We start from the raw sequence: 20,935 nt of genomic DNA on the forward strand, positions 1-20,935 counted from the left end.
AAGAATGAGAGGTGATCTTATGGAAACATATCAGATTATAAGGGGGCTCGACAGGGTAGATGTTGAGAAGATATTTCAACTAGTGGGGGAATCTCGAACTAGGGGACATAGTTACTGAATAAGGGGGCACACATTTAAAACTGAGATGCGAAGGAATTTCTTCTCTCAGAGGGTGGTGAATCTCTGGAATTCTCTGCCTCAGAGAGTTGTGGAGGCTAGGTCACTAAATGTATTTAAGAAGGAGGTAGGTAGATTTTTGAAATCTTGGGGAGTCGAGGGTTAGGCAGAGCAGGCCCAAAAGTGAAATTGAGGACTGGGACAGATCAGTCATGATCTTATTGAATGGCAGGGCAGGCTTGAGGGGCTGAATGGCCTACTCCTGCTCCTATTTCTTATGTTCTTGTGTTCTTAAGTGTAGTCCAGGTAGCTGTGGGAGTCGGTGGGCTTATAATGAATATTAGTAGACAGCCTATCCCCAGAGATGGAGACAGAGAAGTCGAGGAAAGGAAGGGAAGTGTCAGAGATGGACCATGTGAAGGTGAGAGAAGGGTGGAAATTAGAAGCAAAGTTGATAATGTTTTCCAGTTCGGGGCAGGAGCAGGAAATGGCACTGATATAGTCATCAATGTACCGGAAAAAGAGTTGGGGGAGGGGGCCTGAGTCGGACTGGAACAAGGAATGTTCGACATATCCCACAAAAAGATAGGCATAACTCGGGCCCATGCGGGTGCCCACAACAACACCTTTTACTTGAAGGAAGTGAGGGGAGTTGAAGGAGAAGCTGTTCAATGTGAGAACAAGTTCAGCCAGGCGGAGGAGAATGGCGATGGATGGGGACTGGTTGGGCCTCTGCTCAAGTAAGAAGCGGAGAGCCCTCAGACCGTCCTGGTGGGGGGATGGAGGTGTAGAGAGATTGGACGTCCATAGTGAAGAGGAGGCGGTTGGGGCCAGGAAACTGGAAATTGTCAAAATGACGTAGGGTGTCAGAAGAGTCACGGATGTAGGTGGGAAGAGACTGGACCAGTGGAGAAAAGATAGAGTCAAGTTAGGAAGAAATAAGTTCAGTGGGGCAGGCTGAAATGATGGGTCTGTCGGGATAGTCCTGTTTGTGGATTTTGGGAAGGAGGTAGAAGCCGGCTGTCCGGGGTTGCAGGACTATGAGGTTGGAAGCTGTAGAGGGAAGATCTCCAGAGGAGATGAGGTCAGTGACAGTCATGTGGACAGTCGCTTGATGTTTAGTGGTGGGGTCATGGTCCAGAGGAAGTAGGAAGAAGTGTCTGAGAGTTGGCACTGAGCCTTTACAAGGTAGAGGTCAGTACGCCATACAACAACAGCACCACCCTTGTCTGCAGGTTTGATGACAATGTCGAGGTTAGACCTGAGAGTATGGAGTGCGGCAAGTTCAGAGGGGGACAGGTTAGAGTAAATGAGGGGACCAGAGAAATTGAGACGGCCGATGTCTCGCCGCCAGTTTTCAGTGAAAAGATCAAGAGCGGAAGCCAGAGGGACGGGTCCAGGTAGAGGGAAAATGCTGGAGGCGGGTGAATGGGTCTGCTGATCGGGGGGGAGACTCCTGGTCAAAGAAGTGAGCCCAAAGGCGGAGGCGAGGGACGAAGAGCTCAACATCATGCCGAGCGCGAAATTCATTGAGGTGGGAGCATAATAAATTTCTGTCAAGGTGTTCTAGAGCAGATTCTTGGCAAAGATTAATCCCCCCAGAATCTTCTGATGCTGCAAAGGTGAAAATTCTGACTTATGCCCTCTCCAGTCCTAGGGTTCTAAACAAGGTAACTGCAGAGATAGTGGATGCACTGGTTATGAATTTCCAAAATGCCCTAGATTTTTAGAAAAGTCCTAGAGGATTAGGTTAGCAAATGTAACACTGCTATTCAAGAAAGGAGGGAGAGAGAAAACAATGGACTACAGGGCATTTAATCCACATCAGTCATTGGGAAAATGCTGCAATCTATTATTAAGGAAGTCTTAACTAATCTTATGATTTTGAAAATCATAGTATGATCTGAGTCAATATGGCTTTATGAAAAGGAAATCCTGTTTGGCAAATTTTGTGGAGTTTTTTTAAGGATTTAACTAGTAGGCTAAGATAATGGGCAGCCAGTAGATGTAGTATACTTGGATTTCCAAAAGACATCAGATAAGGTGCCACACAAAAAGTTAATATGCAAGATATGGGATCATGGAGTTGGGGGTAATATATAAGCATGGATGAAGGATTGGTTCACAGATATAAAGCAGAGAATAGGGATAAACAGGATATTTTCAAGTTGGCAGGCTGTAATTAGTTGAGTATGGCAAGGATCAGTGTTGAGGCCTCAGTTATATACAATCTATATTAATGACATAGACAGAGACTGAGAGTAATGTCCAAGTTTGCTGATGATACAAAGCTAGGTGAGAATGTGAGCTGCAAAGAACTCATGTAAAAGGTGCAAAGAGATATAGGCGGATTAAATGAGCAAACAATGGCAGATGGAGTATAATGGGGGAAGTGTGAGGTTATTCACTTTGGCAATAAGAATAGAGAAGAAAAATGTTTTTTAAAAGGCATGAAACTTCTAAATGTTGATATTCAGAGAGACTTAGGTGTACTCGTATAAGAAACACTAAAAGTTAGCAAACAGGCACAGCAAGCAATTAGAAATGCAAATAGAATTTTGGCCTTTATTGCAAGAGGATTCGAGTACAAAAATAAAGAAGTCATGCTGCAATTGTATAGGGCTTTGGTGATACCACACCTGGAGTACTGTGCACAGTTTTGGTCCCCATATCTAAGGAAGGAGATCTTTCCCTTGGAAGTGGTAGAGCGTGAGTTCACTAGATTGGATTCTTAGATGAGAGGGTTGACCTATGATGAGAGACTGAGTAAATTGGGTCTATACTCTGGCGTTTTAGAAAAATATGAGGTGATTCTGAAGGGACTTGACAGGGTAGACACTGAGAGGTTGTTTCCCCGAGCTGGGGTATCTAGAACATGGGGCACAGTCTCAGGATAAGGAGTCGATCATTTAGGACTGAGATGAGGAATAATTTCTTCATTCAGATGATTGTGAATCTTTGGAATTCTCTACCTCAGAGGGTTGTGGATGCTCCATTCTTGATTATATTCAAGACTGGGATAGATAGATTTTTGATCTCTCAGGGAAATCAAGGAGAGCGCGTGAGAAAGTGGATCTGAGGCAGAAGATCAGCCATGATTGTATTAAATGGTGGAGCAGACTCGAAGGGCCCTATGGTCTACAACTGGTCCAATTATGATTTTCAGGGTCACATTTTTTTAATGCAAGATGTACCTGTGGTAGCCTTTTAAAAATGTCTTTCTTCATAGAATGTGCATACCACTGGCAAGGCATTGATAATCCCAAAATACCCTTGAGAAGATGGTGGCGACAACTAAGTGGCTTGCCAGGCCATTTCAGAGGGCAGTCAAGAACCAAACAGATTACTATGGGTCCCTAATCACATATTGTCCAAACCAGGTAAGGAAAGCAGGTTTTCTTCCCTAAAGGGAATTAATGAATCAGTTGTTTTTTAAGAAAAAAATAACAATCCAGTAGTTTCATGATCACCATCACTGGTCCTAGCTCTTTTCATAATTCTAGATTTTTTAAAATTTCCCCAACTGTCATGGTGGGAATAGAATGCACATCTCTGTATTATTAGTGCAGGGCTTTGGTTTCCTAGTCTCGTAAAATAATCACTATGCTACTGAATATGCTTTGTAATAGCTTGCTGTTCTGATTACTTTGTGACCTGTGTTTAGTGATTCATCAGATACTTTCAGCATGAGTATAACCGATTATGTGTTACATAGGTTGAATAGTCTCAAGATTTCAATAGTTCCAAGCCACTAGGCAGCGCTATGTTAAAAACAATGGCACAGCACCTAATGTTATAGGACAGCTCTAAAGGGAACCTGAAATTATGTTAATATAACCAGCTTTGATAAAACCTTCTTGATTTATAGCATTGCATGAGCTCTTAAAAGGAGAAAAGATTAGTATTTCTATTCCGAATGAGGTATATGTTCTTGTAAACCAAGTGTCAAGTTTTCCAAAGAATTTAATAAGCCCATCAAATGCAAACATCATTGAAAATTGCTCACAAAGAGCAGCAGTAAAATGAAACAAATGACTGCAAATGAAAATTGCAACTATAAACAAAATCATCCAGAAATGGAGATCTGAATAGAAGACTGCAAGTTGGAAAACGATCAAGTACATCAGAGGTAATAATTGAAGAAAACTTGCATCTGTACATTGGGAATCGGGCAGTCGGTTTCTGTTCTCAGAACAACAAGCCCCTTCCGTCAGTTGCCATTGAATTCAGGATCTGCAACAATCTCCTTCAGAGAAAACTTAGGGTCTGGTGAAGGAAAGAGCATTCCCCTCAGGCCAGTGAGAACAATATTTAACCAGGTGTGTATGTAAAGGGTGCTTCCTGCAAACTTCCCCACACTCCCGGAAGCAAATTTGAGGCCTCTTGGAGGATAAGGAGCCTTTCCTCCCTTCTCTTCACCATTTTGTAGAAAATTCAGGCCTTGTGCAGGGAGGAGCAACATAACTTTTTTGAGATGATATTTTGGAACCCATTTCTGCTGAGAGAGTTTGATATCCTTCCCCTCTTTACTGTCTCCCTCAACTTTCCACTTCATCTTTGCTATCTCCAGCCCTTTCCTATCCATCCCATTTCTTCTCCTAGTCTCCATTATCCATTCTCTTCCCCCGTCCTCCTGCTCCATTCCATCTCCTCCTCACCCTCATCTATTCTCTTTTATTCTCCTATCCTCCCCTCTGCATTTCCTTCACATTTCCCCTCTCCTGTTCACTTTCCCTCCTCACGTCTTCCATACTCTCTCCTCTTCATTCTCTCTTACTCCTCTCCAATACTTCCCTGCCCTTCTCTCATCCTCCTCTCTGCCTTCTTTCTGCTCCACCTTCACTCCTCCCTTCACCCTTCATTTTTCTTTACATTACTTCTCTGCTTCCCCACCTCTACCTCTCTCAATCTCTCTGTCTACTTTGCCCTCCCATTCCTGTTCTCACTCTCCCTTCTGTTATCTTCCTTTCCTCTTCTCCCTCTGCTCTCCTCCCTCCCCACACCCTTTTCCTACCTCTCTCCTCTTCCTCCTCCTTTGTATTTTTTCTCCATCCTCACCTCCCCATCCTTCTACCTGGCTTCATATGCCCTCATATCCACCAATCTTGTTTGACATGACATGTTTGGTCTTGATTCTTCAAGTGCACAAACAAACAATAAAATCTAATGAAACAAAATGGACAACTACATTATAATGTCCACTATAACTTCCAACATGCATCCTTGGAAAATGTTAAGTTACTAATTCAGTACCTTTGTTTTGTGCTATCTGTCTCATGTATGTGTTTTATTCCTAAAATTGAACACGAAGAGCAAAATTTACATAATTACCTTTAGCACAATGGAACTCCTTTGGAAATCATCTTTTTAAAAACGCATCAATACTGAGAGAATTCTGCACTGTTGGAGGTGCTGTCCTTGAGATGAGACATGAGGTTATGAAAGGCACTATGTTATGACCAGGTAGTTAAACTTTTTTTTAAAACAAATTTCTCTGTATTTCCCACAACCTGTCTGTGAACATATTATGATTGAATTTTCCCCTCCCTTGAACCCTGACTTGTAAAAGACCTCAACAACACTGTTGTTAAAATTAAAACAAAGAAATAGGGTTTATTAACACACACTCTTAAACTCAGGAAGGGGTTAACTTCGCAACACATGTTCACGAACATACAAGGAAAGGTTAAAGGCATAAAAAAGGCAAGGGCATTTACTAAATAGAAAATTAGCTTAACTACAAATTAACTTGGGTTTTAGTTAAAACTTGAATCCATTTTAATTAACAGAAAGTCTAAAACTAGAGTTCACTGACTGGAAGTGCCGAGTGGGGGTAGGAATCGTTGGAAAAATCTCTTCTCTTACACCTTCTGCTTCTTGCACTCTCAGAGATAAATTGAGGCAGCTTAATTTCTGCAGTCACCTTTTTTTGACAGGGAGAAAACTGGCAGAAAGCAGGTTTTCTTGCTGTTTTGCAGACTGTGTCTTCTTTTTAAATTTTCTTTGCTGTTTTGCAGACTGTGGCTTCTTTTCAATTTTCTTGCTGTTTTTCAGAATGTGGCTTATTTTTCTCTCTTGCAGAGAGGCTTCAGAGAAGTCAGAATGCAGCTTCAAGGCAGCTGTGATTTGAACAAGCTGTTCCCTCAACTGAAACTGTTTCAAATCCAGGCAGGCTGAAAAGGGTGGCTTCTGGGTCATGTGACTGGACCCCTTCAAGTAGCTGTCCCACCTCCTCCATTTTAACAAGTGGAACACAGAAGAAAAATAACTTAAACATGCTGTGTAAAATGGCAGTTGACAATAACACTCAAGTGCACAAAACACAATTTACAGTTGGTTCCCATCTGTTCATGACAACTATATAAATACACATTCTTTATTTTTTATTTTAATTGTTCAGATCCTGTGAGGTAGATGACTTCCATTTTAAAGAACAGAGTTGATCTTTAGAGACTTTACCTATTTTGTTGTCTGGCGCTAATAAAGACATTCCTGTCACAAAAAGACCAGTTAACCTTGGCTAGCTTTAAAAACTCCTTGTATCTGCTGGTTTCATATTTTAATGGCCATGTATTTATTGACAGGCAGCCAATTTTAATGTTGCTCAAATTTTTCCAGAGAAAAGGCAGATTGCCAGAACTTCTCTTACTTTATTTCTTTGCATATCTGATACATTAGTCAACATTATAACATTACATGCTCAGATTGCATTACCACATAAATTAGAATCTTGTGTTTGGAAATATACATATACTTCTCTTTTTTAATTAAATGATAGAAATGTATCCAACTGAAGTTATGTCACTGAAGCAATGAAGGTAACCATTTCATATAGAAATATAGTAATACTGGTTTCCTGATTGCATTATTCACAAGATCACAAGTTGAGTTTAGAAGGATTTTTGGCTCATTGATCTCATCCTTCAGACTACCAGTCTTACATTGTTCCCATTATCATTTCTAGCTATTTCTTCAAGGACTCTTGTGTTCTGACTTCAATCAACTTTTTGGGGTACCTGTATTAGAAGTTGATTATAATGTGTAAAAAGAGTCTTGGCAGGACAAATCTGATCTGGTCAATTATGTCTAATCAGCTTACTCACAATCATCAGCAAAGTAATGGGTGGTGTCGTCAATAGTGCTATTAAGCAGCATTTGCCCAATAACCTACTCACCGATGCTCAGTTTGGGTTCTGCCAAGACCACTTGGCTTCAGAGCTCATTACAGCCTTTGTCCAAACATGGACCGAAGAACTGAACTCCAAAGGTGAGGTGAGAGCGGCTGCCCTTCACATCAAGGTAGAATTTGACTGAGTGTCCTATCAAAAAGCCTTACTAAAATTGAAGTCAATGGGAATAAGAGAAAAAACTCACCACTGGCTGGTGTTTAACCTAGACAAAAGAAGATGATTATGGCTGTTGGAGGCCAATTGTCTCAGCAGTGTGTACCATCTACAATATGCACTGCAGCAACTCGCAAGGCTCTTTCGATATCACCTTCCAAACCTGTGACCTCTACCACTCTGACGAACAAGGGCAGCAGACACATGGGAACTGCACCACCTGCAAGTTCCCCTCCAAGTCACACAACACCCTGACTTGGAAATATATCACAGTTCCTTCCCTGTTGCTGGATCAAAATCATGGAACTCCCTCCCTAACAGCACTGCGGATGTACCTATACCACACGGACCACTGCGGTTCATGAAGATGGTTCACCACCACTTTCTCAAGGGCAATTACAGATGGGCAATAAATTCTGTCATTGCCAGTGTTGCCCACATCCCAGAACGAATAAAGATCTGTCCTAAACTTAACATTCACAACCACGATCTTGTGACACGCTGTCCTACTGTCTTGGCATATCCGCAAGTATTGATTAGGATTAATTTCTCCATTCCATTAAGTACTTTGCCTGATGATCCCTTTGAACCCATTAATGTTGAGGTGATTAACATTGTTATTTTTAGGCCAGGTTGTGGAATATATTATGCATATCTGATTTCTCTCAAAACAATTTATATGAAATTACCAACAGGTTTATTTCAGCACTTTACAATATCCTAGTGCTTCAAAGATCTTGTTATGAAGGTGTTTCCATGTTTTAATATTTTTTGAGGATGTGTGTGCAAAAGTCTGAGGAAATCTGAGGAGCTGCTGCACTTTTTTTTTAAAAGGCCACTGGAAGGACTTTGGGACTTAGTTTAAAAAGACACTTACTGGAAGTCACATGTCTTCTGCTAAATAAACAACAGGAGCCTTGGTGACTAGGGGAGTTGTTTACAGAGAAGTAACATGTCAAGATTTATGCTGGTCAAGAGTTAGTATCATTTTGAGTCTTGTTTTGAGTCAGTTGGGGTCAGCCTGCTAAAAGAGACCAGTTCATCCTTTTTCCACCTCTTGGAGAAACCTTGAGAATCCAGTGTGCGATAGCTGAAACCCCTGATGCCGCGTTTCTCCTGGAAAGGCTGCCAGACCAATCCTTGATGTCGCCTGACAAGAACTGCTCCAAAACGATCCCAGTGACAGCTGTCTGCACGTCATTGGGATGCCAGAAAAGGGACAACTGATATCATTCCATATCTTATCCTTGTTCTTCAAGAATGTGAGGTGATGCACTTTGGGAGGACTAACAAGGCAAAGGAATATACAATGGATGGTAGGATCCTAGGAAGTACAGAGTACCAGAGGAACCTTGGTGTACTTGTCCATAGATCACTGAAGGCAGCAGAACAGGTAGATAAGGTGGTTAGGAAGGCATATGGGACACTTGCCTTTATTAGCTGAGGCATAGAATATAAGAGCAGGGAGGTTCTGATGAAGCTGTATAAAACGCTAGTTAGGACACAGCTGGAGTACTGTGTACAATTCTTGGCACCACACTATAGGAAGGATGTGATTGCCCTGGAGAGGGTGCAGAGGAGATTCACCAGGATGTTGCCTGGGCTGGAGCATTTCAGCTATGAAGAGAGACTGAAAAGGCTTGGGTTGTTTTCCTTTGAACAGGGAAGGCTGAGGGGGAACCTGGTTCAGGTATATAAAACTATGAGGGGCATTGATAAATTAGATAGTAAGAAACTTTTTCCATTAGTGGAGGGGTCAATAACCAGGGGGCATAGATTTAAGGTTAGGGGCAGGAGGTTTAGAGGGGATTTGAGGAAACATCTTTTTCACCTAGAGGGTGGTTGGAATCTGGAACAAATTGCCTGATGGGGTAGTAGAGGCAGGAACCCTCACAACATTTAAGAAGCATTTAGATGAGCACTTGAAACACCATAGCATACAAGGCTACGGGCCAAGTGCTGGAAAATGGGGTTAGATTAGTTAGATGCTTGATGGCCGGCACAGACACGATGGGCCGAAGGGCCTGTTTCTGTGATGTATAACTCTATGACTCTAAGAATTAACAAGTATCTGTCCAAAGTAATTTTTTGTCTTTTTTTATAAAGGAATCTTGAGAGAAAACCTTTATTTTTACTTTAACTGGTGTGTGTGTGTGTTAAGTTAGAAGGGAACTTTCATATTTCAATCTGTGTGTTAATGCTTTGCATTGTTTCTGAATAAGTCTTGTTTTATAATAAATTGATAATTTTGTTGTTTATTAAAGAAACATGGTTGGTTGATTTTATTCTGAAATAAAAAAGAGTATACAACTGGCCGTATCGGTAACTGGGTAAACATTCAAATATATGTTGTGACCCATGGAGAAGTGGAACTAGAGAAAGATAGTGCACTGCTCACACCTCAATCATAACAATCTCAGTACAATGCTTCTCATAAAAGTCTCTGTCTTTTTTTGGTTTCAGTTTTAAACTCTTCAGCTCCACCCATAGGCTTAAGCAATCAAACACAGTGAACACTGATCAATGAACAGACCAATCAAACCCAGAACAAACAAACTCTGCAAACATCATTTTTCAGAACTCCCAGAACATAGCATATGACCAGCAGGAACTCTGCAGGGGTGGGATTTCCTGGTGTCTGCTTTGAAGGATGCATGTAGTTTTATGTTGCGAAACCATTGGGGAGACGATGGCTACACTCAGTAATGAGGATTTAGTGGTCCTGCTGCAGAAGGGTGGCTCCATTTGGAGAAGGCCACCCTTCAATTAAATTTACTGCCAGAGCTACATATGTCCAGGTGATGGATGTGTCAATGCTCCATGATTTTCTGTTATGGACTAACAGGAGGGGAGGATCTTGAAAGTTCCCCCACCCACCAATGATGTGTAGTCCAACTGCTATACTACCCATCATATCTATAAGCCCAAGCACAGCTACCAGGCTGAAGACCACTGAGACTGAGGTTCAGTAGGAAGGAATTTACAGGTGGTAACATCTGTTCCAAGAAAACCTACAGATATTGCATTCACGGGCATGGTACTACCAGTGACAGTCAAGTTGACAATGGTGTTCAATTTCATCTGGCCATTTCCAGGTTAAAGCAGAATTCTGTTCATAGATACTTTGTTCAAGAAGATCAATAACTTAGTTTCCTTTCCCAGGGCTGCCAGCTGCCCCAGACAGCTGCTTTTTCTAAGGAACAAGAGGTGATTGTTGGCATCACTCTAGCCTCTGGTCTCCTTGCCAAAGTGCAATTGGCTATACGAATAGAAAAGGCTTCTACACCAACTGTGTAGAGCTGGCCAGTGACCATCAACAATGCAGAATGCAAGTTAGTATTTGCTTTGCAGGCAGATCCCATGATGATATGAATTAATAACAAGCATCTGTGCCAGTTGTGATAAAAAATGAAACTGTTCTGACTGGCTTTAAAAAAGAAAGACTTGCATTGATATAGCATCCTTCACAACCTCAGGATATTCTAAAGCACTTTAGAGTTTAAATATTCCTGAAGTATAGTTGCTGTTGTTATGTAGGATAATGCGGCAGCCAATCTGCGAACAGCAACTCCCACAGATAGCAATGTGATTATGGTCAGATAATTAGTTTTAGTGATGTTGCTTGAGGAATAAATATTGACCAGGACAATGGGGAGAACTTCCCTGCTCTTCTTCAAAATAGTGCATGGGAACTTTTAAGTCCATCTAAGATGCCAAAAGGTGTCTCAGATTAAAATCGCTTCCAAGATACAGCACCTTTGACAGTACTGCACTGGAGTGTCAGCTTGGATTATATGTCCAATCTCTGGCATCTGACTTGCACCTACAACTGTCAAAACCTCAAAGGTGGGACTATTACCACTGAGCCACATCTGACACCTGAGTTTTATAATGATTTCCTTAATTCAGTAAAATACAAGTTCAGTCCCAGCTGGCATATTGTGCTCAATTCAATTCTAGGCACCACATTTTAGGAAGGATGTGAAGGCTTTGGAGAAGATACGGAAGAGATTTGTAAGAATGGTTCAAGGGATGAGGGATTAAAGTTACATGGATAGGCTGGAGAAGCTGGGGTTGTTCTCCTTAGAGCAGAGAAAGCTAAGAATTGATCATACAGAGGCATTTAAAATCATGAAGGGTTTAGACAATGTAGAAAAAGAGGAACTGTTTCCAATGGCTGTAGGCTCAATAACCAGATGGCACAGATTTAAGGCGACTGGCAAAAGAACCAGAGGTGACATGAGGAATAACTTTTTTATGCAGCGAATGTTTAGGATTTGGAATGCACTGCCTGATAGGTTGGTGAATACAGAGTAAATAGTAGCTTTCAAAAGGGAATTGGATAATTACTTGGAGGAGAAAAACTTAAAGGGATATAGGGAAAGAGCAGGGAAGTAAGACTAATTGGATTGTTTTTCAACAGAGCCAGTGGGCCAAATGGCCTCACTCTGTGCTGTACTGTTCTATGATTCCAAATTCTAGGAGGCCTTCTAGATATTAGATCTGGGGTAGGACACCTTGGATGCATCCCTGACCCTGTCACATATTCTGGCTTCTGGAGATTTTGTACATTGATGCTTACCATTTATAGTGCGAGGGAACATGTAGGGAAGGAAGGGGAGTTTAGCTGTGGCATCCAGCTGCAGCATAAGTGAAACTGCTGTGCCAGGCCCAGTTGACTACAAAAGTTTGAAATATTTCTGCTGTCATTTTAGACTGGTTTCTGGAATATAATCGACGGCTCTGTGATCGATCGCTTTTGTCAGGGAAACTGGCCTTTTAAATTTTTAATTCCCGCCCCTTGAGTCCCTGAGCAATGCTGACGTAGTGCATCCTGATAGATTTTTGTTATGCAAGGGTATTATGAGCTGTGGAACCAAGGCTGGTAAATGGAGTTGGATACAAATCATCCATAATCTAATTTGAATGGTAGAAAATGTTCAAGGGGCTGAATGACCCATTCCTGTTCCTATATCCCTATGGACATGACAAAAAGATTTAGTGATAGAGGAGCTGAGTTAATGGCAGAACATAAGAACTAGGAGCAGGAGTAGGCAATTCAGCCCCTTGAGCCCGCTCCGCCATTCAATACAATCATGGCTGATCTCATCTCAGCCTCAATATCTGTCTATCTCCTCCTTAAATTTACTCAATGTCCCGGCATTCACCGCACTCTGGGGTAGTGAATTCCACAGACTCACAACCCTTTGAGAGAAGTAATTTTTCCTCATCTCTGTTTTCAATCTGCTACCCCTTATCCTAAAACTATGACCTCTTGTTCTAGATTGCCCCACCAGAAGAAACATCCTCTCTATGTCAACTTTGTCAATCCCCTTAATCATCTTATATACCTCAATTAGATCTCCTCCCATTCTTCTAAACTCTAGAGAGTAAAGGCCTAAACCGCTCAATCTCTCTTCATAAGACAAACCCCTCATCTCTGGAATCAATCTAGTGAACATCCTCTGAACTGCCTCCAATGCAACTACATCCCTCCTCAAGTAAGGGGACCAAAACTGTACGCAATACTCCAGGTGCGGTCTCGCTAATGCCATGTACAGTTGCAGCAACACTTCCCTACTTTTATACTCTATTCCTTTAGCAATAAATGCCAAAATTCCATTTTCCTTCCTTATTACCCGTTGCACCTGCATACCAGTTTCCTGCGATTCATGTACGAGGACATCCAGATCCCTCTGCACCGAAGCACTCTGAATTTTCTCTCCATTTAGATAATAATTTGCCTTTCTATTCTTCCGACCAAAATGGATAACCTCACACTTATCCACGTTAAATTCTATCTGCCAAATTTTGGCCCATTCACCTAACCTATCCATATCCATTTGTAAATTCGTACATTTTTATATTTGTGAATAGAAGTAAGAAATGAGGAGATGGAAATTGTTATGACCAAGGTGGGAGGAGTGCACTGTCTTTTCTAGTTCCACTTCTCCACAGGTCACAGCATATATTTAAATGTTTACCCAGTTATCGATGCGGTCAATCACAGACTCTATTCTTTATCCCAGAGTAAAATACATCAACCAGGTTTCTTTATAGACAACAAAATTATCAGTCTGTTTTAAAAACTAGACATAACCAGTAATGAAGCAAAGCATTAACACACAGAGTGAAATATGAATGTTCCCTTTAACCTTAGCCCCTCACATACACGAAAAAAGAGATTTTCGCTTCAGAGCTCTGTTACAAAAAAAAGACAAAAATGAATACTTTGGCCAAATACTTGCTAATTCTTGAAGAAAAGAAATCGAGAAAATATGGAAAGATGTCAGTTGACCATTTTTTGGTTTGGCATCCCAAATACACATAGATGGTTATCACTGGGATTTTTCTAGAATATTTCTTTTCAGGCGATGTTGAAGATCAATTTGGCAGACTTTCCAGGAGAAATGTGGCAACAAGGGTTTCTGGCAGGCCTTTCAGGAGGAATGCAGCATCAATTTCTCTATTTCTTACACTTGCTTCTAAGGGCTTCTCAAAGAGATGGAAAAGCTGGCAGGCTTTTCAAAGAAATGAAAAAGGCTGAGTTGCAATTTTGTCCTTGGCAGTTTGATTTTAAACTCCTTTCAAAACACTTCACACCCAACTGACTGTCCAACGTGAAACCAAAACAATATCTCAAGAGTCAAGCCTCCTGACCCCTATAAATCCTGACCTGTCACTTCTCTGTAAACATCTCCACAACTCAAAAAGCCCTTGCTGGGTATTTATCTGAAGACAGGTGACTTCCAGTAAGGGTTGTTTACAAATCACGTCCAAAACACTATCCAATGACCTCTTTTCAATGACCCCAGTGTAAAAAAATCCAAGGAAATCTTTTCAGTTTTCCCAAATAAAACAATGTCCATAATTACAAAGCACATGAATCCCCCCAAAAAAATACTTAACAAAAATTTAGAAGCACTGTCATAACAAAGTAAGCTGTCTCTGTGTTGGAAAGGATTATGAAAGTTGTAGCTCAACTTAGGGCTGAACAGGGTGTCAAAGTTTCAAGTGGCTGGCTCAGCATGAGACATTTGCTGGAAAAAGGGGTTGGAAGAGAAAGAGATGAGGAAGAGAAATCTATTATAATTGTTACATTTTTGATATTCGGCGGAAGTTTCCCCAATAGTAGTATCATTTTGAACACACAAATTATCCCTTTAAACAAGTGTACCAAACAAGCAATGGCTGTAGAATGTAGGAGGAATGATCAACTAACTGTTCTGTCCAAAAGGGCTTCCATTAAAATTACTCATTAACGGATATGCATATGAAGTAATATATTCAGAAACATTGTAAATAAAAATTCTCAGGAGATATGATTAATAACTTTACAAAATAAAATCTGTTTCATAAAACCCAGTGAAAAGGACATTTTCAGAAAGAACATATTTCTACTTTGAATTTTCACAGTTTCAGTTTCACAAAATAGCAGAGCCATAATACGTATGCACACTTGCTGCTTCAGGCATTCTGGCTACAGATGTTCTCAGCCTCCAGTTCTCCCTCAGCTATTGACTATTGTTTTGTTTTATCCAATCTGACAGTAATCCTTATTAAAGCCTTCTCTCATTTTGCTTGACTTTTGTCATACAAGTGTATATGTCGATGAGAGTATGGTGTCCATTATCAGTGTATTCTTGCCACTAACCTTTAGTTTGTGGCTTATGTGTTTCTTTACTGCTGCAAAATAATCTTTCTTGGTGATGTTTCAACCGCTAACACTCAAAGAATCAATAGTACACACTGTTACTTGATCTAAATTAAGCTGGATTAACCCCAGTAAAAATAATATAGCCCTCAGCACACCAAAAAGGACTGCAGGCATTGAACCATGAGTAATCTCATTACCCAGAACATATCTATAAAGGCATTAAATGCCAGGGAGCTACAGAATTGAATCAAAATACAAGTTCATTCCCATCACTGAAGCCCTGCGGATTTACTTTCAAGTAACGATTTGTATTAGATATTCAAACTTCACAGTTGCATTTCTGCATTTCTTCGGGTTATTGAATATGAAAAGTAATGATGTGCAATGATTTAGTGTAAAATAATGCACTGAGTGGCATCACCACTCAAGAATCATTACATGAGCCTGAAGGATGAGGTGATTGATTTTTCAGTTAAGAGTCGCTGAATGCTGGCAGAACTGAGACCACATGGGCACATGTCTGCACATAATTTGCTTCTGCTCCAGTCTCTAAGCTTTCGAGAGGTCCTGAGGCCACGGGAGCTATGACTGTCCTAATCATCACCCTGGGTCCCAACATAATGCTAATACAGCCTGTGGCAGCAGGGCAAGGAACCAACGCATCAAGGGAATACATCAAGATGATGAACTCCTTATTGTAACATGACCCAACTGTTACAAGAGAGTGCTTCTATTTTTTTGACAAATATGGTTTAAGGACTTATAGTTGAATTAAGGACATTGATTTATCTGGAATATTAAAGAGATTGCTGAACTTTTGTGGCTTTTTAAAAATAAATCACCAGAAGGTTCCTCGTTTTGGCTAGTAAGCAAGCCGTACTTGAAGGCACCTGTCTGTGGACAATCACCCAGCAGGGGTTGTTTTTGACTTGTGAAGATGTTTACAAAGGAGTGACAGGCCAAGATTTATAGGAGGCTTGACTTCTGGAAGGTATTCATTTCACTTTGAACTGTGACAACAGTTGCTTCTTGCCTGCCAGAAGAATAGCTAAGCTCGCTCTCTTGAAAACAAATCCTGCATCCATAGAAACAGGAGTAGGCCAATCAAGCCTGATCTGCCATTCAATACAATCATGGCTGATCATCCAAACTCAGTACCCTGTTCCCACTTTCTCCCTTGAGCCCATTAGCCCTAAGAACTATATCTAACTCTGAAGAGTCATAATCCCATATTCCCTACCACATCCCCACCATTCTTCTACCACCTACCTACACTAGGGGCAATTTACAACAGCCAATTTACCTATCAATCTGCAAGTCTTTGGCTGTGGGAGGAAACCGGAGCATCTGGCAGAAACCCACACGGTCACAGGGAGAACTTGCAAACTCCGTACAAGCAGTACCCAGAACTGAACCCGGGTCGCTGGAGCTGTGATGCTGTGGTGCTAACCACTGCGCCACTTGAATACATTTAATTCAACTGCTTTCCATGGTAGAGAATGCCACAGGTTCACCACTCTCTGGGTGAAGAACCCTCTCCTCATCTCAGTCCTAAATGGCTTACCCCTTATCCTTAGACTGTGACCCCTGGTCCTGGACTCCCCTGCCATTGGGAACAACCTTCCTGCATCTAGTCTGTTCAGTCCTGTTAGAACTTTGTAGGTTTCTATGAGATCCCCTCTCATTCCTCTAAACTCTAGCGAATACAAGGAGGGCTAAAAGGGGTAATGAAAAGTCATTGGCAAACAGGATTAAGGAAAATCCCAAGGCTTTTTATATGTATATAAAGAGCAAGAGGGTAACTAGGGAAAGGGTTGGCCCACTCAGGAACAGAGCAGGGAATCTATGTGTGGAGCCAGAGGAAATGGGCGAGGTACTAAATGAGTACTTTGCATCAGTATTCACCAGAGAGAAGGACTTGGTGGATGATGAGCGTAGGGAAGGGAGTGTAGATAGTCTCAGTCTATTATCAAAAAGGAGGAGGTGTTGGGTGTCTTGCAAAGCATTAAAGGTAAATAAGTCCCCAGGGCCTGATGGGATCTACCCCAGAATACTGAGGGAGGCAAGGGAAGAAATTGCTGGCGCCTTGACAGAAATCTTTGCATCCTCATTGGCTACAGGTGAGGTCCCAGAGGACTGGAGAATAGCCAATGTGGTTCCTTTGTTTAAGAAGGGTAGCAAGGATAATCCAGGAAATTATAGACCGGTGAGCCTTACGTCAGTGGGAGGGAAATTATTAGAGAGGATTCTTCGGGATGCTCCACAGTGAATCCACCCGCGACTCCAGCTCCGTAATGCGGGTAGCCAGTAGCTTCAGATGGATACACTTCCTGCACACATGGTTGTCAGGGGCACTGGAGGCGTCCCTGATTTCCCACATTGCGCAGAAGGAGCATATCACGGGTGCGAGCTCTCCTGCCATGACTTACCTTTAGATTACTTAGTTACTCCCTATAAAAATACTAATTACAATAGGGGCCTTGTGGAATCCAAACACTACCCACTACAATATAAAGTTCTTAATAAATTACACAAATTTAAAAAAAAAAAAATTTGGTAGTACTCACCTTATTACTTGAGGGTTTTTCAAAAAAAACTTTCCCCTTTTTTTTAAGTTATTTAAATGCACTAACCGCTGTTACTTACCCAACCAATCACCATGCAGATTTCCCATGATGTCACTGTAAGTCTTTTTTTTCTCTTTTGAACCTCAGCGCGCGGAGCCACAGACAGAACAAGAGAACCTGCCGCCACTCCTGTCTCCAGGTAAGTAAGGGCCTCGAGCCCCGCTCTTTCCTTTTCAGCTCCCGCTCCGCATCAGCCTCCTCCCAGGTCTGCCTGCCACCACTCCTGTCTTCAGGTAGGTAAGGGCCTCGCCCCGCTCTTTTCAGTGTGTCAGATTCCTATTTCCTCATGTATTTGAAGAAATCCCCAATTTTAAAGAAGCCTTGTATATTGAATGTGTGGGAACTGAAACCTTGTTGCTGCATATCCTGCTTTAAGAGCTATTTGTAGCCTCTGTAGCTGCATCTCTTGGAAAGTCTACCCAAACTGATCTTCAATATTACCTGGAAAGTACTTTTCTAGGAAGATCCTAGTGACAGCTGCCAATACACTTTTCGGGACACCAAACCAAAACAAAGGACATCTTTCCATACCTTCTTTCAGCCTAAGAGCTTTTTTCTGGGGGGTTTTCTGCGTTTTAAACAAAAATCCCTTTTATTTTTCCCGGTTAACCGATGTATATATATGTGTGTGTGAATGGCTAAGATAAATAAGAGGCTTTAATATTTCAATCCGTGTGTATGTTTTACTTCATTATTTGTTAAGACTTGGTTTATAATAAACTGATAATGTTGTTGTTTACTGTAGAAACCTAGTTGGTGTGTTTTATTCTGTATCTTATCGGTAAGTGGGAAAATTTAACTATATGTCATGACTTGTGGAGAAGTGGAACTAGAATAAACAGTGCACTCCTCCCGCCTTGGTCATAACACAACATCTCCCACAACAAACATAGACAAAGCAAGTGTGTTATATTTGCCAGTCAGAACAAACATGCTGGAGCTGGGAAACATGGAAAATGTAACAGGTAAGAATAGAACCCCTTCCTGTGGGTCGATTCTCATTTACTGTAATCCTCCATAGTCATAGTGACACTAAGACAGACTGCTGAAGAAAAAGGCTACAGTACTCTGAAACAAAAACAGAAAATTCTGGAAATACTCAGCAGGTCAGGCAGCATCTGTGGAGAGAAAAACAGAGTTAATGTTTCAGGTCTGTGACCTTTCGTCACCATTCTGAAGCAGAAGAACTTGCGGTTATATGTGCACAAATCGTTGAAGGTGGCAGGACAGGTTGAGAAAAGGGTTAAGAAGTCTTATGGGATCCTGAGATTTATAAGTAGAGGTATAAAGTACAAAAGCAGGGATGTAATGGTGAACATTTTGTTATGATCCCTGTGGAGACCACCAACAAACCAAAGGAGTCAAATCCACCGATTGACCCCAATTTAGGAAACATAAAAAATCAAATGGACATGATTTTCCTTCTTTAAATGTTACTTTTACAGTCAAACCAAAACCAACATAAATTAAACATGAACGAACAGTTAAATCACAGTCGAGATATATATCTTAACGGTTACACGTTAATTATCAGATGCAACAAAGATAGTCCTTATGAATCCTTTGAGCAGTCCTATCGACAAGAGGATGCCAAACACTCCCAAAGTACATCAAAATCAGGAACTTCCTTAGGTAGTTTCCAAGTCCTGTCCTCCAGGATGCAGATACGGAAGTAATGATGTCCCGTCGATAGCGAGCGACACAACCTTCCCTTTAACGGTTCATTCTTGTCACCTCTTGAACAACCTCAGCCTTGCCCACAACCGTCCTGATGGCATGGTTCTGCTGATAACACATTAAGACACCAAAGACAGCTGCTGAGCCATATTCGCTGATGGTCACCTCTCAAGAGTCCAGGCTCCTCTGCTTGCAGCCAAAACAACTACTCCAACCTGCTGCCTTGCAGTCTGTCCTCACAGCTTGCAGCCTGCTTCAATTACAAGCAGCGTCTCTGGAACCACAACGACCTACAGTTCCCAGCTTGTCTCTTTAAAACAACAGCTGGCTGTTTTTGTTTGGACCCACTGTAGAGTATTCTTTTAAACTGAAACCTGAGCTCCAGTCATATGTCTCTGATCATAAGACTGTGTTTTTCAAATTGGTTCATAACAGCTTTGTCTTTTCCAGAACTCTATGGAGCTCTCAGTTTCATTTCCAGTAAGTGACTGTCTCAGAAAAAACACAGCTTTGAATCTAAAGTCACAGCACCTAACAGTCCATTCAACAGATCAGTTGTATAGATCGCAGTCTGCACACAAGGGGCTGAATTTTGTGCCCACAGCGGGGCTCCTGGCACCAGGCCAAAAAGGCAGGGTTATCCCACCTCACCCAGCTGGAGCCCCCCAGAGCAATTCTACAGTGCCGAGCCAATTAACAGCCCAGTGCCGGGATCCCTGGCCCTTTAAATATGCAGATCCCACCTCCAAGAGCTGCCGGCCAATCACAGGGCACTGCTGGCACTGTAAGAGGCCTTGGACCCTGGCCCAGTGCTGGAGCCCAGATCCAAGGTAAGTGAGGTGGGGTTACCAGGGCCTAACCAGTAGCCCCTGGCGAGGGTGTGATGGGGTGGGGGAGGTTGGGTGTTTAGTGCAGGCTGGTGCAGGTTTCCACCACGGGGACCCTTCGTGGGTCACAGAAAGCCTTCTGAGGAGGTCACCCCCTCCCACCGGAAGCCTGCAGGGAGGCCTCATTTTACTGCGTGACCTCCCCCTGTGGCAGAGGCCCCCACGCCACTGATTAAATCCAGCTGCGGCAGGAAGAGGCCTTTAAGTGGCCGTTTATAGGCTATTTTATGGGGTATTTTACCCGTGGCAAGCGGGCGTGCTGAGGATGTGAATGGCCGCTCAGCGATAGCTGCCGGACTTTCCACGCGCTGGGAGATGCCATGGCAGTCGGGCACAGGGTGTCCGATTGAGGGCCGCCCCCACCTCCCAACCCACCTCCGGGACCCAAGCGCGCCCCCCCCCTTCCCGCAAACAACGACCCTTGCTTCACCTCCACGACCGATCACCCCCCCTGGCGAGGCAAGCTCAACTTACCTGAGGTCCTGGCTCCTTGGCGTCGACTGGGCTGTAGTCCCAGCATTGGCCACTGCTCCTGGTGGCACTGCTGGGACTAAGAGCTGCCGGCCCACTGATTGGCCGGCAGCTCACTGAGGCAGGACCTCCTCCCTCAAGGGGGTGGATGTCCCA

This window comes from Heterodontus francisci, chromosome 7 (assembly GCF_036365525.1).
Source record: "Heterodontus francisci isolate sHetFra1 chromosome 7, sHetFra1.hap1, whole genome shotgun sequence".
NCBI classification, from domain to species: Eukaryota; Metazoa; Chordata; class Chondrichthyes; order Heterodontiformes; family Heterodontidae; genus Heterodontus; species Heterodontus francisci.